General features: G+C 35.1%; 1 pseudogene; it reads left to right on the forward strand.

Moving 5' to 3' along the window:
- Nucleotides 1–3105: 3105 nt before the first annotated feature.
- On the forward strand, nucleotides 3106–7959 carry LOC109013046 (annotated as a pseudogene).
- Nucleotides 7960–8235: the final 276 nt, after the last annotated feature.

Genomic DNA, 8235 nt, shown 5'->3' on the forward strand with positions numbered 1-8235 from the left:
GAGAAAAGACATATCGAGAAGAGCCAATATTGTCAATTATCCGTACAGCATGCATGTGCATGTGCCTATTATTATATAGACACCTTGTTTGTTAGTGATCATGGAAGCAATACTCTCCTTTGAGATTATAAAATTGTAAACGATAATTATATATAATTTATAATATATAAATATATATATATATATATATATATATATATATGAATAATTCTTCTCATCAGTCACTATTTACTATCCCATACTTCACATTTTATAAAAAAAATTATCAAATATGAAATATGAGGATAAATAGTAACTGATGTATAGTAACATCATCTATATATATATATATATAAATATATATATATATACACGCTTCTAAAAATCTTTGAAGAGTACATTCATTTTCAGCACAAAAAGTTTTGCAACAACTTAGAGTCTCAATATTCATATTTTTATTTTTGACAATAGTCTTTAATTATGAAATAATATTCATCTACTACTATTACATATCTTTGTATTAAAATTTTAGTAATTTATTTCTTAATATAAACTATATATCTGAGTGATCTTGATCTTCCATGCATAAACTCATATATCATTATAGAATATAAGCTAGTAATTTGTACATGATTTTAAGTAAAACTCAGATATTTTATAGCACCTAATTAAGCATACAATGCTTCAGTTGAGACTTAAATAGGTCAAATAATCTGTGTGATAAAACTTCTCAACTAATTTTCATATAATATGCCAGCAAGTATAAATGATTTTCACAGTATTTATATCACTTTTTGATCCATATTGAGAGGCATAATATTATGTAACAACTTTAGGGCTCATATTAAGAAGCCTTTATTTATTTCTCGTAAACTTAGTTTTAATTTTAATCTTTTGTTATCACTTTTGTTATGCCATCAGTGATTTTGTTATCACATGACATCATTACTTCTCCTATTACTAGTACTAGGAGAGGTAATAAAGTGAGTTTTATATAGAGCCCATTGTCTGATCTCAAAAGAAATGACTTAAAATCTATTTAGGCTTTAAATATTTTAGACAATTTGAATAATTCCGCTCAAAATATGAATTTTGTTTGAAGTCCATTGTATCATTCCAAAAATTGGGGTTAAAAACTTAGCTTGATTAGTATTTAAAATGGAGCCCACTTAAAAAAAAGCCCAAAACATATATAGCTCAACTTCATAGCCTAAATCCGACATCTGATCTGACTCCACTCCTTTTTAATGGAGAGTCGGAGTCGGATCAAATTTTGCATGTGTCGAAGTCGAAATCGAAATCAAATATAGATATCAAATTCTGACTAAATCGAAATTAACTCCAACTTGTAATATCAGATTCCGACTAAATCGAAATCGAAATCGAAATCGAAGTCGGAGTTGGAGTTGAATCAACTCCGACTTGTTCGGTGCTCAGTTCAACTCCGCTATTTTATTATAGATGTATTATTTTTGGGGCAAAAGGCTGAGGAAATTTGTAAAGGTGCCTAATTTGGAGTAGGGGCCTTAGGCAGCCGGCTGGGTTGCTTACCCGTTTAGCCTCCACTACTGAAACAACACTGAGGTTGTATCAAGTGCAGAATGCAATTCCTGATAGAATTCCATCAATTGGTTTTGAAAAAAACAATTAAGTCCATGCAACTTAATTCAGTACCTTAATGCCAATGAAATTGTGTTAGCTACGATAATGTTTCACTTAAAATATTTTAAGTCTAAGCTGATACCTTAAATAATTCAACGGCCAGCAGACTGTGTTGGGGAGGAGCACACAAAGTGTCGCACACGGGCAGGCCGCATGTAGAAGAAGACAATAAGCTGTAGATATGGGAAACCAATGGCTTCTTCCTCGCAGGAGGCATCCCCTTTTCTAAAATCTTAACAACCAACAAGAAAGATTATCCAGAAAATAATAATTATGGTAACTACCAGTCTACCAACATCAAAGATTCCTTCCTATATATTCAACAGGGTTGAGCTAATTATTATGGTTAATTAATGTTTATGGTTCCTAAGGTTATTGGCATTCAGCATGTTAAAAATACTTTAGCTACAAAAAGATTATATAAAAATAAACTCACAAATTGATATGACTTGATGTGGTATGTCAGATTATAAATTTACTTTTATTATAAAGTAAATCTAAAGGATTCCGTAAGTTATATAAGTTTGTAAATTTATTTCGTGTAATTTCTTTGTGTCTATAGTAATTCTCGATTATAAATATTTGCAGGTTGCATGCATCCAATTCCAACTTATATATGAGACCCGGAAAGATTTTCTGAAGGTTACACATTGAAGGATAGAGGTAGGTGATCAGGAAATAATAAACTGATGAATAACTTCTTTTTTCCCTTTCTTTTCTATTTGTTTAAGAATACCAGCCAATTAATAATGTCATCTCTGCAGAATTAATATGACCATAATAACTACCGACCAGACAGAAAACCCAGAAAAACTAAGCCGGGTGAAAATCCTGTGGACCAAGAGGACAACATTTTTATAGAAGTTATATAAGTTTTATATGACCTATAAAATATAATGTCTTTGCTGTTGATTAGATAGTACCAAGAGAAATTTGAGATTAAAATTGTCTTAAAAAAAATAATAAAAGAAAAATTAAAGAGAAAAGGAGAAAATAAGAAGACAAGATCAAGAATAGTAATATCTTGTGTGTAAACAGTGGGATATGTTCTAAAGTTTTTGGTCGATGCCATCGGATTCGAGTTAATCAAATCACTTGAGAGATCGCCGATTATCTTCACTTCTAAACTCACTCTAGTGTTAAGCTGGGTTATGGTGGTTGTCGCCTGTCGGGATAATGTTCAAGAGACAGAAGATATAGAACTTCTTTCACAACAGATTCTGCAGGTTTTTAGGCTGTCTAGTGGGTATTATGGTAGTTGGCCTATCTCTGTTATCTAATGCATAATTACACCCACATTACGCCTTCCTAACATGGGTATTAAGGGTATAAGAAAATAACCTGGTATGGTGTCCAGTCTGTTTCTTTGACCATCGTATTCGTACCTACTAATCGGTATAGCCGAATTCCATTAAAAGCAAGAAAATTTACAGAACTCAAAGATGGATACGGTTCTGCATTGGTTTTGGGTCTGCTCGTTTGACCTTCAGGCCTTTGGCCTTTGACAGTATATAATGAGCATGGCACTTGTGTTATTTCTTCATTAACACTGATCGCTTGTCTTCAGTAATCATGAAAGAAAATATTTTTCTATATTCTGAAACTAAAGTGGTGTTTGACTGGCAAAAGGGAAAAATATATTAAAAGAAAGGGGAAAGAAAAGACAGAAATTTGAAGAAACAGCAAAGGCAGCTTCAAATGCTCATGCTTCTCTTTTACTGTATGTAATTTGAAGGCATGCTCTCCTCGTCACCAACCACTGATAACTCCATCCCTTCTCTCTTATTAACTCGGTAACCCTACCACCATTTCCTCTTCTCAGAATTTCATGTGCCTCTTGGGCTGTCCAACTTCCTCATAGTTCTCAAAACGAGTCAAAGCTCTTGCTGTGGCATTTCTTTTGTTCTGGGTGTTACAGAACAGGCAAGTGTGGCCTGAGAAAGCTCCATTTTCAAGCTTGTATATAGCGACGCGACCCATCTGACCATTTGACTAAACCCAGAAATAAAACCCAAACAAAATTCCTGTGTATTTGAAGTTTTGGGACAATGGGATTGATTTGAGCGCCTGGAAATAGGACTTCCTCCTTATGTCGGTTTAGGGGTTGTTTTAGAAAGAGATCTAATATTTGAGTTTTGTTCATTCTGTGAGGAGGTGGCTGTGAAGAAGTGATTTCAGAGTGGTTCTTCAAACAGGTTAGCAATGAAAAAGTTTTCTTTACATGGAGCCTATCCGTGTTACATATTCTTTGTTTGTATTAGGAGGAAAATGAAAAAGGATTAGTTACTTGTTTAATACTCCAGGCATGCTGTCGGTGAGAGCAGAAGTACGGTAAGCACACATGGTTCTAGAGAAAATCAGAGATTTTGGTTTTCTTGGGTCCCAGACGATTGAAGTTTAAGTCTTTAATATCTTTTTTGTTCTTTCCTTCTTCTTTTTTTGGATGAACGAGTTTTATGGTTATTGGTCTGTTTGATATGATTTATTAGATGGGCTTGTTGAATGTGTTGATACTTCAGAAAGTGACATCTTAATCTATTCAATTTTTATTTTTGTCCTTGGTGAAGTTTGGATGGGTTTGGACCTGAAAAACATTAAATTCTCTGCACTTTTTTCGCTCTTTAATGCCTCTGGTTCTCTCTTCGGAGATTGAATAACATTTTATAATGTACTGTGCCACTTCGTCTGATCAATCTTCTGATTTATTCTATTATCTTTCAAAAAATCTGTTTTGGCTCCTACTCTATCTCTTTCACCATCAATTTTTCTTTTTCCTGGTTTGTGCGACTATGCAGTTAAAAATTTATTGATGCTGCCAATTTCATGGTGTTGTATTCATTTCTAATGATAGACATTTGTATTTGAGAGGGAGATATGCTTATATTGTCTGTTCGTGGCAGATGCAAAAATTGGAGATTTTGGATTTATAGGATTGCATTAATCAAATGTTTTACTGTCTCATATTGCAGGTAAGTAGATATCAGAAAAATGGCAACTGATCTTAATACTGGGCTGTCCATGAAGACGTTTGTTTTTGGTTTGAAGTTGTGGGTGTTAATGGGGATCGCTGTGGGGTTGTTTATTGTAATTATCCTCGTGGTTCTATCATTTTTCCTTACTTCGAGAAAGAAATCCACAAGGGCTAATGACATGCTTACCATTACCCAAATTCCAACTGTTTCGGATGAAATCAAAGTGATTAAGGTTGATCAAGTTTCAGCTAACCGGTATGTTCCCAATCATGATGCTTTCCTTACCCTTAATGACAAATTGAAGGACAGGGAGTTGGAGAAGGTTATGATCGATTCAAAGAATGGGGATAATAATACCCAATCAGGCTCCTTTAATAATACAGAGCAAGAAGGTATCAGTTCTCACTCGGGAGAAGAGGGAGGTTCAGGAACACTTCCTGCATACAGGTCTTCTTTGCATCCTGTAACTGCTCCTTCACCTCTGTCTGGTCTGCCTGAGTTCTCTCACCTTGGTTGGGGTCACTGGTTTACACTAAGGGACCTAGAACGTGCAACAAACCGGTTTTCAAAGGAAAATATTATTGGTGAGGGTGGATATGGAACTGTTTTTCGAGGCCATTTGATTAATGGCACTCCTGTAGCTGTTAAGAAGCTCTTCAACAATTTGTAAGTTGTCTGCAAGCTTCTTTCCCTTATACATTTTTTCCTTTAAAGACTTTCCATAGTTTGTAATTTCTTTCTACTTATATGAATATATGAATTATCTTATAGAGGACAAGCTGAGAAGGAGTTTAGAGTGGAAGTTGACGCTATAGGTCACCTGCGGCACAAAAACTTAGTTCGTCTTTTGGGGTATTGCATTGAAGGAACTGGAAGGTATGATACCTGTTTGCGCTACGTCCTTGTTTCTTTGCTGGAGTAATTATCTTTTAAGTTCACAACTTGTTTTGGAGCAAATGTTCAGGAATTAATTTTTATTAATGAATGGCATATTTTCTCTCAATGTTTCATTTAATGTAACTAATCTGTGGATCAATATTCTTCATATAAAAATTAAATCGCATGAAGAACCTGGCCACAAGAATATTGTTGACAAGAAAACAAAGTTAACTCTAATCATTTCAGAATTCATATATATATATATATATATATATATTGCATGCATTTTTTCATTTGAATATCCAAGAATGCTGTTTATGTTAATCTTTGGATGTGAGTGCGTGTGCTCAGGGGTGTGTGTGTGTGTGAGAGAGAGAGAGAGAGAGCTAAGTTTACATGTATTTAGTTAATTGCTTGCCAGGTTGTTGGTATATGAGTATGTCAACAATGGCAACTTAGAGCAGTGGCTCCATGGAGCTATGCGTCAACATGGATATCTCACTTGGGAGGCACGGATGAAAATCCTCCTTGGTACTGCAAAGGCGTAAGTCAACCATGTCTTATTTTGATTATTTAACCTTGTCTTGAGTTCATATCCTTTGGATTACATAATGCAGGCTGGCTTATTTACACGAGGCTATTGAGCCTAAAGTTGTCCATCGAGATATAAAATCAAGCAATATACTGATAGATGATGACTTCAATTCTAAGTTATCTGACTTTGGTCTGGCCAAATTGATGTGTGCGGGAACCAGTCATATTACAACTAGAATTATGGGTACCTTTGGGTGAGTGATTTTCCCCATCTTTATGATAAACAGTTTCTTGCAACGTTAATAAGTACCAATTTTTATACCATTTTAAACTGCTTAATTTCCTAGGTTGATGGAATGTATACAGGAAAATATCACTGTGAGTGATTGATATTTAACTATCTTTATTCCCCCTACTTTGGTCCTATTGCAGATATGTTGCTCCAGAATATGCTAATTCTGGCCTCCTAAATGAGAAGAGTGATGTCTATAGTTTTGGCGTAGTGCTTCTGGAAGCAATTACTGGAAGGGATCCAGTGGATTATGGACGACCTCCAAATGAGGTATCCAATCAAATCTCTTTCTACTGAAGTAATTTGAAATTCCATGCAAGTATAGTTATTTCACTGTACCTGTTTCTGAGCAGTTACGGAAGGGGTTTAATATAATTTAAGTTCCCTTCTTAACCTTGTGTAAGATTGCATGACTTGTGGAAATATAACTTGCTCTTTCTATAAATTGGGTAATGCATATCAAATTACTTTGGAGTTCGTAGTATCTTAGTTTGTTATGTCATGCAGTCTTCTTTCCTGCAACTGATCTATTGACCTCCTCTTAAAATGCATGCCATTTTACTGGTCACTATTGTCTTGAGATGATCCTATTGGGTGATTCTTGCAGGTAAATCTAGTCGACTGGCTCAAATTGATGGTTGGAAGCAGGCTCTCCGAAGAGGTCGTGGATCCAAACCTTGAGACTAGGCCATCAACAAGTGCCCTTAAACGAGCCCTTTTGACGGCTTTGAGGTGTGTGGATCCGGATGCTGACAAGAGACCACGGATGAGTCAAATTGTCCGCATGCTTGAATCTGAGGAATATCCTATACCTAGAGAGGTTTGACCATAATGATTTTATCCGATGCCAGATATATATATATATATATATACACACCAGATATATACCCGTCTTATTGCAGTGTCATTAATAGAAAAATTATGCATGTGAGAAACAAACGAGACACTGGCTTTTTTCATTCACAGAATCACATGTAGGGAAATCAACAACCTCGTAAAGGTGTAGATTTAATGAATGCCAATAACATTAAAACACAATTTCGCCCTTAAAATATGTATGTGCAATGGTTTTCAAGTGGAAAGTTTTTGTTATAAAGTGGTAAGCTTACTGACCCTTTAAACGTGGTGTGCTTGGAATTTTCAGGATCGAAGACGCAGGAGTCAGGCAGGGAATGCAGAGCCTGAGTCTCTCAGAGAGAATTCGAAACATATAGGAGTGACAATCCAGATTTGAGGTCTGATGTCAGAATGAACCATCAGGCGTAGACATTATGAGCCAATTACTGAATCTGAGGGTATTATTCAAGTTCAAGTCTTGCATTCTTTCAATGTCATTGTTAGGAGGATCAAGGAAGGGAAACATGAAACATGAGAAGAGTGATTGGGGGATGGCTTAAATGCCTTTTCTTTTTAGTACCTAGATTTAGATTTTGAGAAAAAGATTGTTTTGTTTATGAAAGTGGCAATTTTAACAGGAAACCCCAGCCACTGGTGGTGTGTATAGGTCTATGGATATGTTATTTCCCTTTTTATTTCTGCCTTTTTGGTTATAGCTGTTAGGTAATTTATTTCATGAGGATTGTCATGAAAACTCCCTGCTGTGAGGTGGAAAAATGAAAGGGAAAAAATAGGTTTTGTTTATTGACTGCATTTGAGAGGTTATGCTCTCTGGATACAATTCTGCTCTCCCCTCTCTTTAGTCGGTGAATAAAAACTCCGGCTGATTTTCTCTTGAATTCTTGGACCTAATAAATAAATCTTGAGATTGTTGGAATTTTGTATCTGATCATCCAGATCATAATGACCGATTCCTTGGAATTTCTCTCAAAACTTTTTCTGGTCTTATGAATTGCGTGCTGTGATCTTTAGTTAAAATAGATCTATAATTTTTTTAATGCCGAAAAAATCGCACAAGAA

The sequence above is a fragment of the Juglans regia genome, chromosome 12 (assembly GCF_001411555.2).
Source record: "Juglans regia cultivar Chandler chromosome 12, Walnut 2.0, whole genome shotgun sequence".
NCBI lineage: Eukaryota > Viridiplantae > Streptophyta > Magnoliopsida > Fagales > Juglandaceae > Juglans > Juglans regia.